Source organism: Schistocerca serialis, chromosome 11 (assembly GCF_023864345.2).
Source record: "Schistocerca serialis cubense isolate TAMUIC-IGC-003099 chromosome 11, iqSchSeri2.2, whole genome shotgun sequence".
NCBI lineage: Eukaryota > Metazoa > Arthropoda > Insecta > Orthoptera > Acrididae > Schistocerca > Schistocerca serialis.
This window is the reverse complement of record NC_064648.1, coordinates 173,270,713-173,291,784: the sequence shown is the minus strand read 5'-3', so window position 1 is coordinate 173,291,784 and position 21,072 is coordinate 173,270,713. Positions and strand designations below refer to the sequence as shown.

Genomic DNA, 21,072 nt, shown 5'->3' with positions numbered 1-21,072 from the left:
ACAGAATCAAGCCTTAATTATAATGCGTCTCGGAATTTTTAAACATAGTACCCATGGAAAGTTACTATCCCACCTTTCACATATTTTTCTTAGCATCCGTAGCAACAACAGTAATTCACCTTAGCTATTACACTATCAACAAACGGTGAAAACACAACAAAAACTCTTGATATTATAAACTTCAAACACTGCGGTAAGCACACACGCACAGCGAAGTCCCGAAAACACGTGACAATCCTGGTTTAATGTTAACATGCGCAGAACGCAATGCTCACTCCAGAGATATTTACTCTATGGCGTAAACCAAAGTGTTTACGCGGTGCGTAGATACTAGATACTTTGGGCCAAGGTGTTTTAACCTCGTTGCTCTGGACTAGCCAGTTGACGTTGACGCGAGTACATGCTGTTGGTAGGTGTGGGTGGCGCTGTTGGGCGGCGCTTGTTGTAGAAAAAGAGCTATATCGCTGACTTTTCGTGTGATAAGCCCTCGTGTGATAACAAAAGAATGTGTTGAACGACGCTTGGAAAAAGGTGCCGGTTTCTTCGAAATTATGTATACCGTGACTAGAAATTATGTATGAAGATAACATGAAGTCAACAATGCATCTTTCGAGTTCATGTCACAGGCTGTTTACTTAGCGCACGGTGAGTTCAATCATATCTTTTTAGCCATAATCTTCGAATACATATGAGAAAGAGTATGAGGCAGCTTCCGTTCCATGAACCGCGTATTTTCAGCGTAGTTTTAATTCAACCGGGAACAATATAAGTAAATAGTTGAATTTAGAGCCGAGATGGAGATAGCGGTTATCATGCAACCGGGGCTTGTGCTATAAAACTGTGGTACTCATTCCAGTAGTGGCGACTTTAATATAGCCCCTTTTAACTTTTAAACCAAAGAGCTGTATTCAAATTGAAGAAATTATCCAGGTTATAAACAAGTCTTGACACCCCAAGATTAGCGTTTGTTTATTATTTTAGATGAATAAAACAAGTGCCGTGAGAGTATGTATGCGGTCAGGGTATTCATTCCTTTGCCGTCGTTAGATTTTCTAATTTTTGAACACCTACTTGAAAATGTGACACGGGGTAAAAGTTATGTATTGGATCCCCAATGTCTTTTTCAATATGGCGCGGACGTAAACATAACACTTTGCTACCGGTCAGTTCGTTACCACAGCCTTTATTTGCTCTCCACATTCGTTGGCTTCGCCAACTCGCAGCCATATTATCACCTTTCAACATAACTTAATCAGAAAGCGCTAACATTCGTAAGCGTATAAGCCGGGAAGTGTCATTTGGAGTTCTTTAAATATTTCCCTGTATCATTACGGCGAAGCCCTATCATTATTCTGATAGCTCGTGTTTTACATTAGAAAGTTTTTGTGATATCTAGATTTCCCTAGAAAATCGCACCACATCTAATCAAGCTGTTCATATAAGTACAAAAGGCATGTAACACTAATTCAATGCCGCAACAGCCCCAAAGGATTCTTAACGCACATCATTTATTTAATTTTTTATTCAAATCTTCTAGATGCATTTTCCACTTCAGTACGCATCCATCCATGCCTAGAAATTTTGTGTATGGAGCTTCTGCAATATCATAGTTACCTAACCTAATTCTTGTGCTGCTTAACTTTGCCTCTGATAGTCTGTTACTGAAATTGATCCATACCATTTTTCCTTATTCGTGACAAGAGTGTAAACCATGTAACCATTTTTGTGCATCATTTATTCTCTTTCTCAGACAATATGCTGTAAATCACCCCCAGTGCATCCTTATGCTTGTTATCAGTAAACATCACTATATCAGCTGTTATAAAATCAGTTGACAAATAAGGAACAACAGATCGCCTAACACAGAGCTCTGTGGCTTTCCATAGCTAGACCTAATATTTTTTGTACTTTAAGAGATGTTCCTTGCCTTCATGACATGTTTGTATTCTGTTGTCCAGCAGGCAGTAAGGAATTGAACCATTTGAAGGCAGCTCCCGGGCCCTATAACAGTCTAGTTTCATACACAGTGAGTCATGGCTTATTAGATGAGATGGTTTGGACAAATCTTTGAATATTCCACAGCTTAATTAGTTAATATCCAAGGCATTAAGGACCATTTTTATTAATTGAAAGACTTTTATTTCTGTTGTTCCTTAACTCCTTTTGAGCATTAGTAAGTGTTTTATCTTTTTATTTAGGAAATCAGCTATCCTTTCATAAATTACTCTTCCAGTTATTTTAGAAATACCTGTCAATTTGTAGAGTATCTTTATTATGGATATCTTTAATTTTGATGGAAACACCCCCATCCTGCAAGTTGTATTAGGGTCATTCCATGCCAAGTGGTCTAAACCTTCCCACCATCATGTCTCCAATTTTCTTCAAATTTTATCTGTAGCACTAGTCAAGTGCTAAATTAAGTTTCTCAAGATTTCAAGCCTCTAGCTGCAATACTTGCTGATCTACACCCCCTTGTCTGAAGGGTAGTAAGTTCGCATGCGCGCGACATCAGACAAAATGCCATTTTTGGGGTCTCATAAAATTGAAACCAATTCATAAGAATGGTTAGTAAGATGAGACCCTGTACAGTTTTTTGTGCTGATTCAAACGAAATTAATTATAAGATTACTGATGCAAAATCCGGTCAAACAAGTCGACTCAAAGTGTACCCCTAATTCTGTCGTGACTTAATGCGACAAATTTTGACCAATATTCAGACTGCAATAATTTCCTTGCAGATAAAGATATGGACTTGAACTTTTTACCAAGTCTTATCTTTGTGCTGGACATAATACAGCTGGATTTCCAACTACCCAGGCTTTATAGTCGCCTTGCAAAATCTCTTCAAATTTGGCAGTGTCAGCGCAAATGGCTTTATTTACCAAAGTTCAAAGCCCATTACTACAAAATAGTCAGCCTGGATTTAATTGTGAATAGTATCATCTGAAAGAGAAACTCTTGCTCTACGAGATGGATATATTTTTCTTTTGCAACGCTTCCATTAAGTGCTTATTTACTCAGGTCAAAGTATCTTATATTTTGTGTGCGCAGTGCCCTGCGTTGGTCCATGATGGCTGAGCCATTACTGGTTATCACAATAAAACCAGCATCCCCATCGCCATAGGGGCCACGCCCGATAGCCATGCAGTAACAGCCACGGGTGGGTATCTTTACTGCAGGTTCCCAAGCCTGATTACAGGGTGTCTTTACCACAGGATCCCAAGCCTGATTGTGGGTTTCTTTATGCAGGTTCCCAAGCCTGTCTTCCTCAGTTACTTCATCATTCTGGAAGCATCGTTGATTTGCAAGAGAATGCTTTCAGGAAAACTGTATTGCCGACCAGATGATGTCACTGATGGAGCTGGAATAACACCAATGATAAGTTGTTCTGGAATCCAGCAAGTATCACGTCTTAAGGGCCAATAAAATGAACTTGCAGGACCATGAGGATGCATAAAGCTTATGAAAGCATCTTTCTGTTCGACTGAGATTTCAACGATGTTTCCAATCCACCATTTCTTTTCATAAATGCAAGCAACATACTGCCCAGGCTGAAGATCCATGACTTGAACTACTACTTCAGCAGCACTAATTTTGGCCAAAAAAGATGTCGCATCATTAGAAACTCTACTGACCTTAATTGTCGTCATATCAATGGGCAAAAAATGGTGGTTTTCTCTTGTGCCAGCTAGAGTGTGCCCTTGCAGGAATCTTTCTTCTTGAGAAGCTTTTTCTTCTTCAACTTCCTCTTTGCTGATGAAAAAGAATTTGATTCCATTGATATTATCATTGCAGAAGTTGAAAAGATCTTTGGGTGTTAGAATCTGGTTTTCATATGGACGTTGCAAACTTGCTCTTGCTGCCAACCGTTTTGTTGTGCCTCCAATGCCATCACAAGGCGACTTTCCATGGCTTGTTCCAAAGAAATTCCATTCTGCTGTTATTTCAAAATCTTCTTTGTGATAGCATAAGTTGAGAAAATTCTTGAAATTCTTATATTGTGCAGCTGAACCATCACTGAAGTAGTGGATGTGGCTTATTTTGGAAAATTGCATCTTCAGGTAATTGATTACTTTTCCAATGTAAACATGGACAGTAATCGTATCGTGTCGAAGGCAGTCACTAATAACACAAAGATTCACACATTGCACCTCTTCGTTTTCACAGTAGTAGACTACAAATGGATGAACTGTTGCTTGACTGTTTTCCCAGTGAAAGCCTTGCACTGCATCTTGAACAATAAATGAATAGTTTTCAGCAAAATCCATTAGTATTATGAATTCGCCTTCTTTCAAATCAGTTTTGAGAGCTTTCAGGTGCTGGCTTTGATGCTTGGCAATGTAGTGATGACAAGACAGGTTCCAAATTTTTGCTGCAATATCTTCAACATACTCTTCTGTTGAAAGCTGCTTTGTTTCTAAAGTATCCCTGTCGGTATGAATCCATTGTTTGTACTCAATCAGTTCTTCAGGGTCATTATCTTCAAAATATGTTGCAATAACTGCTTCTACACCTTCTGGACCAGGGCAGTTTTCACAACGATGAAGCATACAATCCTTGTTTTCCAAGCTGCAAACAGCTTTGCTAAGAATTTCCTTGTAGTCTTCATTGATTGATGCACCAGTGAGCATAAGCTTGACATTTTGGTGTATTGTACAGACACAAACTGAGTGCATTCCAGCAGAGCCAACTGTAACACACCATTTTGGTCTAAGCTCGCAAAACTTTGAGAAGCCAATTTCTGGTCCATTTTGCTTCTGATAAGACACGTACATTTCCTTCAAATTGCAAAGCAACAACCGCTTTTGCTTGTACACCTTTGTTCCTGAAATTCTCACAGGCACACAGTCTTTCTTCCCTGGACAAAGTCTGCTGAATTCGTCATCTTGAAAAAAGTCATGTACTTTCTGAACAACTTCATCTGAAAGCTTCCTTCCTTGCCGATTTGCTGGAAAAGCTAGAACACCTTGCTCATTCTTCAGTTTTCTCGCTTGCTTTACCATTCTTTCTGATACATTAAATGCTGTTGTCGTATCTTTAATTGTCCAGCTTCTTGGAACCAAGGTCAATATTTGAACTTTTGTCCTACGATTTGACACTTTACATTTTTCTTTCAACTCTTCTATAAGATTATCAAGATCTGCACAATTATTGCATGGGCGACTTTTACTTGAACTTGGCTGTTCATCGTAATTGATTCCTACAGCAGCAGCAATTTGATTCCCAATTAAACTTTGTGCATCCAAGATCTTTCTTTTTGCATAGCTTTGCTTATCTCTTTTACTTAGTTGTCTTCTTTTCAATGGTGAAGCACCAATAAATGATAAACTTTTGTTGATGGCTGGTTCAGTTTCATCCGTTGTGAAATCTTGTTCAGATTGGGTTGATAGTGATGATGAATCTTCTAGCTTTTGGTTCAGTGCCGACATGCAGCGAGGGCAAAGCTTCTGACCAGGTTTTATATCAATCACTTCTTTTTTCTTTAACAGGCAAAGTTTGGCAGCTGTTTCATTATCAAGCAGTCTAAGTCCAGCTTTTACATTGTGATTCCTCTTCTTGAATGGATTGCAACATTTCTTTTGCATCGCTTGATATTCATGTAGGAAGAGGGCTTCATGGTGGAAGCAAATGATGGAATTTTCGTCAAGTTTGGCTTCTGAACGCGAAACAAGCAATTTCTGGTCACATTCTGTGAAATCACTAAACGCTTTGAATCCAGTCTTCTTAGCATAGAAGATAACATGGCACTTCGATGCAGCAGCATCTTTTCCAATTGAACAGGGGGCCAACGATTCTTCTTCTTCATTAACTTCTGACATCTCTCACTGGCCAATCACTGAATAAAACACGAATGAAATATCCAATTATATCAGTAATTCTAAGCGACTATTAAGATTCAAATTCCTAGAAATGAAGAAAAATTAGTGCATCGCGCATACAAAATATAACAACTTTGATGTGAGTTAATGAGTACTTAATGGTCGCGTTGCAAAAAAAACAAATGTCAGTCTTGTAGAGCAAGAGTTTCTCTTTTAGGTGATACTATTCACAAGCAGATTCAGGCCAACTATTTTTTAGTAATTGGCTTGAAACTTTGGTAAATTTTACCGTTTGTGCTGACACTGCCTAATTTGAAGAGATACTGCAGGGCGACCATATGGCCTGGATCATTGCAAATCCGGCTGCATTATGTCTAGCACAAGCATGAAGCTTGGCCAAAAGTTCAAGTCCATATCTTCAACTGCAAGGAAATCATTGCAGTCTTAATATTGGTCAAAATTTGTCGCGTTGTGTCACGACAAATTTTGAAGTATACTTTGAGTCGAGTTATTTGACCGGGGTTTGCATGAGTAATGTTATACATAATTTCGTTGGAATCAGCAAAAAAAACTGTACAGGGTCGCATCTTACTAACCATTCTTATGAATTAGTTTCGATTTTATTAGACTCCAAATATGACATTTTTTTTATGTTGCATGCACACGGACTAAGTACACTTCAGACAAGGGGGTCTAGATCAGCAGCTATTGCAGCTAGAGGCCTGAAATCTTGGGAAACTTACTTCAACACTTGACTAAAGCTACAGTTAAAATTTGACGAAAATTGGAGACCATGATGGTGGGAACTTTTTTCAGTTTTAGACCACTTGGTGTGGAATGACCCATTAATAATGCCAGTTATCTGTGAATCTATACTGGTGCAGCTAGTTTGATTACCTTGTCTTGACTTAAATTAATACCATTACACACTTCATTTTCTAATTAATAGCATTTCTCACCTCAGATTCTGTTACTGATTACAGAAATATTCTTTCCACAAATTGGTATTCTTATATTTTTGTTATTTGAATTGCATGTATTTTTAATTAGTTTTGGTGCCATGTTTGTACAGTGCTTGTTAAATATATTGACTACCACTTTACTCTCACTTTTAATTTTGGTATTATAGTATTCAATTTTGCGTTTTCCTGTGCTATTGTTTGTTACCTTCCAAAACTTTTGCCTTATTACTTTCCCTTTTGTTATATGAATCATAGCTTGGCCTTCATGCTGCCTTCAAAACATACCTAAAGACCCTTCTGCATTTCCTGAAATACAGATTTATTGTTTTGATTTTGCGATGTCTGTTTAGGTTTTCAACGGTGACAGCTGATTTCTTAATTCCTTGTGTTAATCGTGTGTTAGACTTCTCACTGGCATTGATGATTTTTATTTTATTTTTTATTTATTTATTTTTGCAGTGCTATGTCATAGCAATATTTATAGTTAGTGAAAAAGCTTCACATTTCTTGCTGCATCAGCAGTTTCTTCGGTCCCCACACTTCCTTTTCAGCATGCTATTCAAAGACCTTATTAACAGCTCTTCTCTGTAGGTCCCTAAATTCAGCAACCGTAACAATCCTATGACGGCGACTGCAGTCTCGACCACATCTAAATAAATAAATTCAGCGTATGGCTCATAACATCACAGTAAAAGTTACAGAAACAACACGATTAAAAAAAAAATCACGTATGTATAAACAGAACAATAAATAACAGTTTGTATGTAGAGTTGACCAAACTTTACGAGGGCAATCAAATCATTTTGGTTTAGTATAGATGCTGAAAAAAGATTGTTACAAAAAGTGGGATAGCTGTAAAAGTCACTCTAGAACTGAATGTTGCTCTTGTGAATTGTCACCACTAATACAGCACAAAGGAAGCTCCATAAGCAGGAATTCCGAAACCACTCATCATTGGTGCAAATGTTCATAGCTGGAAAACATGGTGCCAAAGCCATAAAACCTAGACTGCCGGAGCTATGGAAGACTGTCATTTGTCTGGACGGGTCTCGTTTCACGTTGTTTTCGGCTTCTGGCAAAGTTTACGGGCCAAGAATGAGGCACAGTAGGGGGTCTGTGACGATTTGGCATGCGATATAATGGTATTCCGTGGGCCCCATGCTTAGTCTGTGTGGTCACACCACTGCCAGGGATTGTGTGACCAGTTTGGTTGGTCAGGTCCATCCCATGGATACTTGTTCCTCAGTGGTGCTGCTGCATTCCGAGGTGTCACGGCCGCTGTTCACACAGCTTGCATTGTCCGGGTCTTGTTTTGTGAGTGTGAGGATGGATTGTTGTATCTCCCCTGGTTACAACAGTCACCAGGTCTCAACATTACTGAGCCTTTGTCATCTACTTTGGAGAGTAGGATGCACAGTTGCTATCCGTCTCCATCATTGTTAACTTCACTTACAACTTTTCATGGGAAGAATGGTATGCCATTATCTTAAAAGCCGTGCACGACTTCCATTTATCCGTTCTGAGATGACTGGAAGCTGGTTTCGATGATAATTATTTCCCTGTACCGTATTAGGCACTGCGATGGTGTGTTCCGTACACTATTGTTTACGCAAATTGTAAGTAAGTGGATGCACGGGGTGTTGCTAAATCTTTTAAGTGGAGCATTTGTCTTTTAATAAAACAATTGGATTATATTCGGCTAGCTGGTTGGGTGGCTAAGCAATAAGGTTAGATATTGTATCACATATATCGCTTTTGTGAAAGAGCTAATTTAATTTTTCCATTCTTCATTCTGTATATACAGTAACACATTACATCTAATACACCAACAAAAATTATTAAAATCCCTATTTTATTTTTATCGTCAGGCTTGTAAGCAAAATGTACAAGACGACATACACTCCTGGAAATTGAAATAAGAACACCGTGAATTCATTGTCCCAGGAAGGGGAAACTTTATTGACACATTCCAGGGGTCAGATACATCACATGATCACACTGACAGAACCACAGGCACATAGACACAGGCAACAGAGCATGCACAATGTCGGCACTAGTACAGTGTATATCCACCTTTCGCAGCAATGCAGGCTGCTATTCTCCCATGGAGACGATCGTAGAGATGCTGGATGTAGTCCTGTGGAACGGCTTGCCATGCCATTTCCACCTGGCGCCTCAGTTGGACCAGCGTTCGTGCTGGACGTGCAGACCGCGTGAGACGACGCTTCATCCAGTCCCAAACATGCTCAATGGGGGACAGATCCGGAGATCTTGCTGGCCAGGGTAGTTGACTTACACCTTCTAGAGCACGTTGGGTGGCACGGGATACATGCGGACGTGCATTGTCCTGTTGGAACGGCAAGTTCCCTTGCCGGTCTAGGAATGGTAGAATGATGGGTTCGATGACGGTTTGGATGTACCGTGCACTATTCAGTGTCCCCTCGACGATCACCAGTGGTGTACGGCCAGTGTAGGAGATCGCTCCCCACACCATGATGCCGGGTGTTGGCCCTGTGTGCCTCGGTCGTATGCAGTCCTGATTGTGGCGCTCACCTGCACGGCGCCAAACACGCATACGACCATCATTGGCACCAAGGCAGAAGCGACTCTCATCGCTGAAGACGACACGTCTCCATTCGTGCCTCCATTCACGCCTGTCGCGACACCACTGGAGGCGGGCTGCACGATGTTGGGGCGTGAGCGGAAGACGGCCTAACGGTGTGCGGGACCGTAGCCCAGCTTCATGGAGACGGTTGCGAATGGTCCTCGCCGATACCCCAGGAGCAACAGTGTCCCTAATTTGCTGGGAAGTGGCGGTGCGGTCCCCTACGGCACTGCGTAGGATCCTACGGTCTTGGCGTGCATCCGTGCGTCGCTGCGGTCCGGTCCCAGGTCGACAGGCATGTGCACCTCCCGCCGACCACTGGCGACAACATCTATGTACTGTGGAGACCTCACGCCCCACGTGTTGAGCAATTGGGCGGTACGTCCACCCGGCCTCCCGCATGCCTACTATACGCCCTCGCTCAAAGTCCGTCAACTGCACATACGGTTCACGTCCACGCTGTCGCGGCATGCTACCACTGTTAAAGACTGCGATGGAGCTCCGTATGCCACGGCAAACTGGCTGACACTGACGGCGGCGGTGCACAAATGCTGCGCAGCTAGCGCCATTCGACGGCCAACACCGCGGTTCCTGGTGTGTCCGCTGTGCCGTGCGTGTGATCATTGCTTGTACAGCCCTCTCGCAGTTTCCAGAGCAAGTATGGTGGGTTTGACACACTGGTGTCAATGTGTTCTTTTTTCCATTTCCAGGAGTGTATGTTACATTTCATTCCGGATAGGATTTTCATTTAATTGTAGTCTCTAGAGTCTCCATTTTCTGCATCTATGCTCTGCCAAGTTTCGGGAAACGCATGGCAGAGGGTACATCCCACTATACCAGTTATTACGGCTTCTTCCCATTACGTGGGCATGGAGTGTGGGAGGAACAAGTGTTCGACTGCCTCTGTGCGTGTTGTAATTATTCAGATTTTGCCCTCACGCTCCCTATGATGGCAATATGTAGGGGCTTGTAGTATATTACTAGGGTCTTCACTTAAAACCGCTTCTTGAAACTTTGTTAATAGACTTTGTCAGGTTAGTTTATATCTATCTTCGAGAGAGTTCCAGTTCATTTCCTTCAGTATCTGACACACTGCCGTGGATCAAACAGACCTGTGACCATTTGTGCTGCTCTTCTCAGTACACATTCAATATTCCCTGTTAGTCCTCTTCCACGCATGTCCCACACACTGGAGCAATATTCTAGAATTGGCAGCACGAGTGATCTGCGAGCAATTTGCTTGGTAGATTGCACTTTGCCAGTATTCTACCAGTAAACAGAAGTCTACCACCTACTTTATCCACAGCTGTGTGTATGTCATCGTTCCTTTCCATATGCCTACAAATTGCTACACCAGATATTTACTTGCATTGGCAGAATCCAACAGTGACTCGTGTATGTTATAGTCATAGGATACTAAGTTTTTTTCATTTTGTGAAGTGCACAGTTTTACATTTCTGAACATTTAAAAAATTACCAACCTCTGGACCATTTTTAAATCCTATCAACATCTGACTGAATATTTGTGCAGCTTGTTTTGGATAGTACTTCAATTTAGATGCTACATCATCTGCAGAAAGTTTGAGGTTACTATTAATATACACAGAAGAAGCAAAGAAACTGGTATAGGCGTGCATATTCAAATACAGAGATATGTAAACAGGCAGAATATGGCACTGGGGTCGGCAATGCCTATATAAGGCAACAAGTGTGTAGCACATTTATTAGATTGGTTACTGCTGATTCAGTGGCAGGTTATCAAGATCTAGGTGAGTTTGAAGGCTAGAAAAAGATCCTGCAAGAACGGGACTAATGATGACTCAAGAGAATCATTCAATGTGACATAAGTAATCGTTCAATGTGACATAAGTGCAACCCTTTCACAAATTGCTGATTTCAATGTTGGGCCATCAGCTAGTGTCAGCGTGTGAACCATTCAATGAAATATCATCGATATGGGCTTTTGGAGTTGAAGGCCCACTCATGTACGTTTGATGACTGAACTACGCAAAGCTTTACGCCTTGCCTGGGCCCATCAACACCGACATCGGACTGTCGATGATTGGAAGCATGTTGCCTGGTAGACGAGTCTCGCTTCAGATTGTATCGAGCAGATGGACATGTACACTTGTACCTAATGAATCCATGGATGCTGTATGTTAGCAGGGGACTGTTCAAAGTGGTGGAGGCTCTGTAATTGTGTGGGGCATGTGCAGTTGGAATGATATGGGACCCCTTATACGTCGAGATATTACTCTGATAGGTGACACATTCATAAGCATCCTATCTGATGAGTTGCATCCATTCGTGTCCATTATGCGTTCCGATGACTTGGGCAATTCCAGCAGAACAATGCAACACCCCACATGAGCAGAATTGCTACATAGTGGCTGCAGGAACACTCTTCTGATCTTAAACACTTTTACTGGGCACCAAACTCCTCAGACATGAACGTTATTGAGCGTATCTGGGATGCCTTTAACATGCTGCTCAGAAGAGATCTCCGCCCACTCGTACGCTTACAGATTTATGGACAGCCCTGGCAGGATTCATGGTGTCAGTTCCTTCCAGCACTACTTAGTAGATTCTCTTGTATGCTCGGGGGCGGGGGTGGGGGCTACACCATATCAGGCAGTTTTTAGCAGTTTCTTTGGCTCTTCAGTGTACAATATGAAGAGCAAGGATCCCAACACACTTTCCTGAGACACACCTGACGTTACTTCTACATCTGATTTTGACTCTCTCTATCCACGATAACATGCTGCGTCCTCTGTACCAAAGAGTCCTCAATCCAGTCTCCCCTGTGGGTCCTGGTATTAGAATAGGCCCAAGGTATTTCTGCCTGTTGTAAGAGGTGACTAAAAGGAGTTTCTTACGTTTTGGCTTTTGTGATGGTCCCCTGTAGGGTTTGACCTCCATTCTTCAAAATTTTCCTGAAGAGTGAGCCAATTGGGGAAGGGCACTTTACACGGTGCATCGTGTCCATTGTGCATTGAGATCTTTAGCCCACTTTCTCATCGTCCCATTTCAGTCCCGCTCATTCTCCATCTCTTGGGTGAGGACACCTTCCTGGGTGCGTTACCCAACGTGCAGTTTGCAGTGTTGATTTCTGCATTGATGATGACCATGGGCTTCTTTGCACCTCGTATCCAGCACAGTAACCAGTCTGTTGTGGTGGGGCTGCCGTGTAACCTCTGACACCACACAGGGATTGCTCTGCTGATGTCTGCACCATTAACTCCCCACATATGCCAAGAGGTAGATGCCTATCCCCCTGGGGCATCGGGACTCCCAGCAATGGCCATCCTGCCAGGTGGCCCTTGCTGAGACTGGGTGGTACCTGTGGGGAGGGCCCATGGTCGGAACGGGTGGCATCAGGCCAGATGACACGCGATGCAGTGTAGTCTGTCATCTCTTGCTGGTGGTGAAACACCAGCAGTCCGTAAATGTTCACGAGCTCAATTCAGTGCGCAGAAGTATGACCCCAAATCATTCCCCTCCCTGGCTACACCATAGATCTTTGGCTTCCCTCTGACAACCATGCCTCCATCCTTGCTACCCTCCCTGTTTACCTTTCCCTGTTGCTTCATAACCTGGGTTGTGAGTAACTGAATCCACTTTCCCTTCTTCCCTTTTTTCCCCTCTCTCCTCCCTGATGAAGGAACAAAGTTTCGAAAGCTAGGAATGTAAATTTTCAGTTCTGTTTTATGTGTATCTATCGGCTGTACTGAGCTGAGGTAAGTACTGGCCAGCCCCTCTATCTCTTTGTTAGTAGACGTATCATTTCCTAGGACTGGTTTTTGATGCTTGATTGACTTGGCTCCCTCATCTTCGTTGGCTTATCAGAAATGCTGCAGCACCTCAATGCCCTCTGTTCCCGGAGCAACACCAATTGGGGTGCAGATCGCTGCACGCTGCTGCAGCTCGCTGCACGCTGCTGCAGCTCTGCAGAACCCTTGTCCAATCCCGAATTGACTATGTGAGTGTGGTTTATGGCTCGGCAGTGCCTTCAGAATTGCATTTACACGACCCTGTGCACCACTGTGGGGTTCGATTAGTGACAGGAACTTTTATGACGAGTCCGGTGACCAGCGTAATCGTGGAGGCTGGTGTACCTCCGCTGCAGGTGAGACATGCGCAACTGCTTGCCAGTCACGCAGCACACATTCATAGTTCCCCTGAGCATCCGAATTACAGTCTCGTTCTCCTGCCCACAGTAGTCCATCTCCCACATCTGCGGCCCAGATCGGGGCTGATGATTGTGGTTCGCGTGCAGTCCCTTCTCTCTGAACTGGAGTCCTTCTCTTTAACACATCTACTTCCGGTCTGTTCACATACACCTCCACGGTGTACGCCTCAGATGGAGCTTCGTCGGGACCTTTTTCGCGGCCCTAAGGACTCCGTTAACCCCGCCTCTCTCCACTGTCACTTCCTCTCGATTCTTGACATGTTCCAAGGCTCTGAAGTGGTTTGCACCTACGGCTCATTGGGTGATGGTCGCGTAGGTTTCTCATGTTCGTGGGTGACATGTTGAGCAGCACTCCTTGCCAGTTGACTGCAGTGTTTTCACTGCAGAGCTGGCGGCCATATCTCTTGCTCTTGAGTACATTCACTCGTGCTGTGGCAAGTCATTTCTCCTGTGCACTGACTCATTGAGCAGCCTACAAGCTATCGACCAGTGATACCCTCGCCACCCTCTGGTAGTGACCTTTCAAGAGTCCATCTATACCCTGTAACAATGCAGCCATTCCGTGGTGTTTGTGTGGACCCCAGGACACGTCGGAATCCCCGACAATGAACTTGCCGACAGGCTGGCCAAACAGGCGACGCGGAAACCGCTTCTGGAGATAGGCATCTCCGAAGCTGACCTGTGTTCTGTCTTACACCACAGCATTTTTTGACTTGGGTAGATGGCATGGCATCACAGCACGCACAACAAACTGTGTGTCATTAAGGAAACTACAAATGCGTGGAAATCTTCCGTGCAGGCCACTCACAGGGAATCAGTTGTCCTCTGCCGGCTCCGCATTGACCATACGTGGCTAATGCGATTGTTACCTGCTCCATTGTGAGGACGCACCTCAGTGTCGCTGTGGCTCCCAATGACAGTCGTCCACCTCTTGCTGGACTGCCCACTTTTAGCCACTCTGCGGCAAGCTTTTTAATTTTCCCAGCTCCATGCCTTCGGTGTTGGGCAACAATGCCTCCACAGCAGCTTTAGTTTTATATTTTATCTGTGAGAGTGGGTTTTATACTTCTATGTAGGTTTTAGTGCATGTCCTTTGTCCCTCTGTGTCCTCCACCCTAGAGCTTTTAGGGTTTAGGTTTTAATGTGTTGCAGAGTGGCTGGCTTTCCCTTTTTGTTTTTCGTGGTTGGCCAGCTACTGTAATTTGCTTTCATGTTTAACTCTCTTCTGTTTCTAGCATCTCTGTTGTTTTCTTGTCCTTGTCCTTGTTTGTTCCTTTTAGTGTTCGTTGCCTTCCCTTTGTTCTTTTGGCTTTTCCTTTCTTTCCGTTTTGTGTTTATATATTTCGTCTGTTTTATTCTCACACTTGTGGTATTGTTTTATTAGGAACAAGGGACTGATGACCTCGTAGTTTGGTCCCTTCTCCCGCCTTTAAACCAACGAACCAACCAACCTCACAGGTTCAAGCAGAGGCCCGATGGCAAAATGCAGGCACTTAGTGGCACATGCTGACTCGACATTGTGAGTTGCTGGTGACTCTGTGACCACGACCCTGGCATTACACACATTTTGGTGGAGTTCGGCAGGCCGTGTGTGTGTGTGTGTGTGTGTGTGTGTGTGTGTGTGTGTGTGTGTGTGTGTGACAGCTGAAACGAGACCTGCTTTGTCAGTATAAAAAATAGCTGTCCGGCCAGGCTGGGCACGGGCATCTGCCGTGTGTGAAACGGTCGACATTCCTCCACTGTCCCGACGGGACCGAGAGCCCGTGGGTCTGGCTGCCGTCCGGATAGGCCGGGGGTCGAACTGAGGTCCTCTCGGGCCGGAGCCAGTGGGGTCAGTCAGTGCCGTGCACTGCTCTAGAGTCACCAGGCGGGGTTTGACCCCAGACGACACTGCCGACTGCTGCCAGCTCCAGTATTGACTCACTCTGTCCACTACACACATGCGCGCGATCGCGCGCACCTACCTCTGCCTGTCGTTACTCTGAGGCAGCTGGAATGTGCCTCTAGTAAAATTGCTGTCGATTCGAGTGGTTGGCAAGTGCCGACACCTTTCCCAACCTGAGGTTCTTCGACCACTGCCACCACTGTCTGTCCTGCCGGTGTGTATCTAGGAAGTCGGTAAATTGTTACCAGTAGCTGTCTTCATATACTGCACCTTTTTCACACCTCCATCAGAAAACAATTCGAGAAGACACCATTACAATTCTTTTGACAGCATTCCTCCAAGTGTTTGCAATGTAAATAAATGGACTTCATATTAATGGGTAATTAGTTCTATATTAACAACTGATAATCAGGGAAAATCATTGTCTCTCAGTGTAACTCGCCCGTTTCTGTACACAGTCGAAGCCCCCGGTTTCGGGGTCTTCGGTCACCGAGTGTCCCGGAAGATAAGTCTGCTGGCGACTGACGTCCAGTCTGGGATTGGCGGGCTCTGGCAGCGGCTCATTGAGAGTCCGATGCGGGCACCGCAGCCCGGGGTCTCGGAACACCTGCTGTCTGGCCACGGAGGCCGTCACACGCTCGCTAGCACGAGCTGCCGGCAAGGGAGGACCTGTTTGCTGCACGTGTTGTGGAGGAACAGTTGTCCCGGTGAGACTGAGTGCTTTGGCTTTTCTTGTGCCTCAAAGCTGTTGTCATTTGGAATGGACCGTCTGACGAGCACATAATATGAACAGAGTGTTTATCAGACAAAAGCAGTAACTAGGTAGAGTGGTGGTATCTCGGAAGCAAAATAATGCGTGAGAGATGTCACAGTAAGAAGAAAATAGAAGAGAGATAGCACAGGCAAAGAGGACATTCCTAAGAAATTGAGGTCTGCTAGTATGACACATAGGCTGTAATTTGAACGTGGAAGTTAATTGTGCACTGTGTAAAAGCCAGGAGAGAATCAAAGTGTTGGTATGTGGTATTACTGAATGCAGATGGAAGTTAAGTGTGTTGGTATGACTAGAAGCGAGGAATACTCCGATGTGGGAAAGGAGGATGAGAAAGATTGACGAGAAAATATTGGGAATAACTTGTACGGTATTAGAGGAGCTGTAAAACATAAATGTGTAATGGAAGCCAGAAATTGGAATATATCCAGCAAATAATTGGGGTGGGGCATTGTATGTAAGTACTCAGACATGAAGAGGTTGGCACAGGAGAGACATTTTCTGCACGATGTTTTCACAGCTAACGTAGTCTCCTTCAGGTTCTGTGAGCCGTCCCCTCGTGCGTACTCGCCGTGTGGCCTCGGATCGGGCTGTGAAGTATAGTAGGTGTCACACTGCTTTTTACTGTGCAGTTATACAGGTTGGGCACTAAGTCTTGTTCTGATTATAAAAATTTATAACAGAATAACTGTTTGACATAATGAGTTACATTTGATGCCGTTACATAGGTTAGTGTTACCTGTTTTTTTAAAGACCACTTACATTGTGTGTGCTCCCTCGGTAGCTCGGAGAATGTCGAGTCGGTATTCCACTTCCCGCCAGATGTTTCGTAACATGTGTTCTGTCACATTACCCACAGCAGCTTGTATCCTACCCTTCAGTTCGTCGACGTCAGCAACTGGTGTGACGAAGACTCTGAAAGATTACTGTATCTCATTGCCCTATCAGAACCCCTCGGGTTGGCGACCCCGGGGTCCTGAGCTGGGGACTGGTCGGCGCCGCCAGTCTCCTGTCACCGTAACCCCCGGACATGCGTCAGGGACCACCGTATGGCGCGGCGGTGGAATGTTGTGTGCTGCGGGGAATGGTAATCTTGGCTTGACCGCCTGGATTGCGAGGACGGCCAACCTCTATGCAAACCCCTCAATCTTCCGGTGTGCTCCGCGCCTATGAGATGCGTGGCTGTTGAGGTGGAACAGTCGCAAGCGGGCAACCTCTGGGGCACCTGCCGCACCCCAGTTGTATAAGGCTTACGCGGGGCTCTGTCTGAGCGGACCTTTAGTTCCCTAGCTGCTCGTGGGACCACAATGGACCCTTCGACCTCTACATTTCCCCCTACCAGTGGCTTGGGTGGGCCACTGGTAGGAAAACACACCCCATCGAAGAAGCGACTTCGTGCTGCGAGTCCTCCAGCGCCTAGTGTTGATCGAGATTTATCAGACTGTCGTAACAGAGCACGTGCTGATAATCAGAATGTGTTTTTGATTATTAAAGGGAAGGAGGGTAGCTTTGAGAGGGTTTCTCCCTTTTACATCCACAAGGGTCTTGAGGGAATTGCAGGAACACTTAAATCTGTGAAGCGACTGCGCAATGGGACTCTCTTAGTTGAGACATCTAGTTCCCGTCAAGTCGCTTCTCTTCGGAAAGCAACCTGTCTCGGTGAGTACGCTATCGAGACCGAGCTCCACTCCACTCTGAACTACAGTAAGGGTGTTGTGACATGTAGGGACTTGGTGGATATCCCCACAGACGAGTTAAAATCTGAATGGGCTGATGAAGGTATTGTTGACGTGCAGCATATTATGAAACGAGTCGATGGGGACCTCATCAAATCCGACTCGTTTATTCTCACGTTCAGTTGCCCACGACTCCCAGAGCATGTTAAAGCGGGGTTCTTACGTTTGCCGGTAAGGCCATATTTCCCCAATCCAATGCGCTGTTTTAAATGTCAGCGCTTTGGGCATACTACGTTGGGGTGCAATGGGATAGCCACTTGTGGTAAATGTGGTCAGCCTGCCCATGAAGGAGCCGATTGTTCATCACCTGTGAAGTGCGTGAATTGCTCTGGGAGTCACCCTGTCTGGAGCCGGGTCTGCCCCATCTATCTCGAAGAACGGAAGATACAGGGGATCAAAACATCTAAGCGCATCCCCTATGGTGAGGCCAAGAAGCTCTTTAAGGCCATGCAACCTCCTGTGTTTACTACATCTTTCACTTCCGCTGTGAAAAAACAGGTACAAATGGCCACTGTTGCTACGCAAACGGAGGTTGCTAGTGTTAGCACTAATACCTGCGTTTGCCAGTGCACTTGTGCTGCTGCGGTTGTTTTGCAACCTGCGGCTCTCCCCGCAACGTCGGACAAGGCTGTGGTTGCTGACATTGGGGTACTTCCTCCCTCTCCCCATGTGGGGCCTTCTGCCCAAGCGAGTAATGCTCCACCTGTTGACAAGGCTCTGCATTCTAAGCCCCCCAAGACAAAGACGCCGAAGCTGAAGGTTTTGCCACCTGAGGAGACTAGTCGGGGTCGGTCCGATGACGAGGCCATCGTACTGTCTGACATCTCCCGTGGGTCGTCATCGGAGCTGATGGACATTGACGTCGACCGGGGGCGATCTTCTCGCCCCAGGAATAAATCTCCGGCCAGTACGGGCTCTCCTCCAAAGCACAGAGGCAGGGTGAGAGTTCAGCCCCCCTGATCACTGGCTCCCATATTACAGTGGAACCTGAATGGGTTCAGGACGCATGTGGCCGAATTACAACTCCTTGTACGAGAGTGCCCTTTGTGCTTATGTCTCCGAGAGACACATTTTCGGGCCACTGATGCTCCTTCTTTACGGGGCTATACCGTCTATCGGAAAAATGATCTGACGGGGGAAAGGGCAAAGGGTGGTGTTGCGGTTTTTGTCCGTGACGTGCACCCCTCATCTGAGCTCCCTCTCGTTACAGACTTGCAAGCAGTTGCAGTTGACCTTCTTGTGGGTCGGAGGCTCACAGTCTGTTCACTTTACTTACCACCTCAGGATGCGATAGGCTCTGAGGCTCTCGCAGACCTTATTAGCCAACTCCCTTGCCCATTTCTTCTTCTGGGGGACTTCAATTCTCATAATGTCTTATGGGGCTCTTCGACTACCTGCCCCAGGGGTCGCATTCTGGAAAGCCTCGTGATGTCTGAAGAACTGTGCATCCTCAACTCTGGTGCTCCCACTCATTTCTGTACTGCTTTTGGGTCGTCATCAGCTATTGACCTTTCCTTTTGCTCTCCAGCACTCGCGGATTCTGCTCTGTGGGAGGTTGCTGCTGACCTCCATTCTAGTGACCACTTCCCCCTTTGGATTCGCCTCCTGGATGAGGCTATGGCATTACCAGTGCCGCCCCGGTGGCACCTCTGCCGAGCTGACTGGACACTTTTCAGCCAACTGGCTGTTTTGGAACACCGTGCCAGCATCCACGAATGGGTAGACCGTGTTACAGCCGTGATCTCCCATGCTGCTGAATTGTCAATCCCACGGTCATCCGGTCATCCCGAGAGGCATCCTGTCCCTTGGTGGACCACTGAGTGCCGCTCAGCCATCCGAGCCCGCCGTGCAGCTCTGCGCCGCTTCAAGTGCCGTCCCTCAGCTGACAATCTTGCGGCCTTCCGGGTGGCAAGGGCCAAAGTGCGGCGCGTGATTAAAGAGAGCAGACGACGGTCGTGGCAATCGTTCTTGAACTCCGTCTCCCGCTCCACTAGTTCTACGAAAGTATGGGAAGCCATCAGGAGGATTTCCGGGAAACGCAGCCAACTACCTGTCACGGCATTGCTGCATCAGGGAAGTCTTCTCACGGCGCCGAGAGACATTGCCCAGACACTGGCCATGCATTTTGCGGCATCTACCGCCACTATTAACTGTGATCCAGATTTCTGCCGCTACCGCACTGCCACCGAGAGGGGTCACTTGCACTTCCGGTCTCCAAATTCTGAGCCCTACAACTGCCCCTTCACAATGTGGGAACTGGATTCGGCGCTGTCTGTGGCTCATGATACTGCGCCTGGTCATGATCAAATCCGGTACAGCATGCTGCAGCACTTGTTACTGCCTTCCAAGGAAGTTCTCCTGAATTGTTTTAATATGATATGGTTATCCGGCACGTACCCTGACTCGTGGTGGGAGGCGGTTTTGATTCCCCTCCTCAAACCGGGGAAGGACCGAATGCGTCCCAGTAGTTATCGGAGTATTGCTTTGACGAGCTGTGTCGGGAAGACGTTGGAATGCATAGTCAACTGTCGCCTGGTTTGGCTGCTAGAGACCAGGCTGCTCCTTAGCCCCTCTCAGTGTGGCTTTCGGAGATGTCGTTCACCTATAGACAACTTGACCTTGCTTGAGGCGACCATCCAACAAGCCTTCCTGCGTAACCAGCATTGTCTAGGTGTATTCTTTGACATTCATAAGGCGTATGACACTACTTGGCGCCGCCATATCCTCAATCAACTCCACGAGTGGGGCTTTCGTGGCCGTCTCCCCGTCTTCATTCGGTCCTTTCTTTCCCACCGCCTCTTTCGATATAGGGTTGGTAATGTGCTATCTGATTTGTATGTGCAGGAGAATGGTGTTCCTCAGGGAAGCTTTTTAAGTGTCACCCTCTTTGCCGTCGCCATTAACAGTATCACATCCACTATCTGGATTCCTGCCCAATGCTCCTTGTTTGTGGACGATTTTGCTGTTTTCTGTTCTTCCTCCGGTCTTGTCACTGCTAGTCGGCAGTTGCAGCTTACGATACAGCGATTAGAGGCACGGACTGCGAAGACGGGTTTTTCCTTTTCTGCAGACAAATGTGTGTGTGTTCATTTTAATCGTTCTCG

At 45.6% G+C, this 21,072-nt stretch overlaps 1 protein-coding gene across 2 annotated transcripts in view; it reads left to right on the top strand.

The window, feature by feature from the left end:
- Positions 1-376: 376 nt before the first annotated feature.
- The window catches only part of LOC126427212 (uncharacterized), a 94,943-nt gene continuing 74,247 nt past the window's right edge, over positions 377-21,072 (top strand). For both annotated transcript variants that reach the window (XM_050089447.1, XM_050089446.1), the window contains exon 1: positions 377-645. The gene's annotated coding sequence lies outside the window, so the exon portion shown is untranslated. The remainder of the gene's footprint in view (positions 646-21,072) is intronic.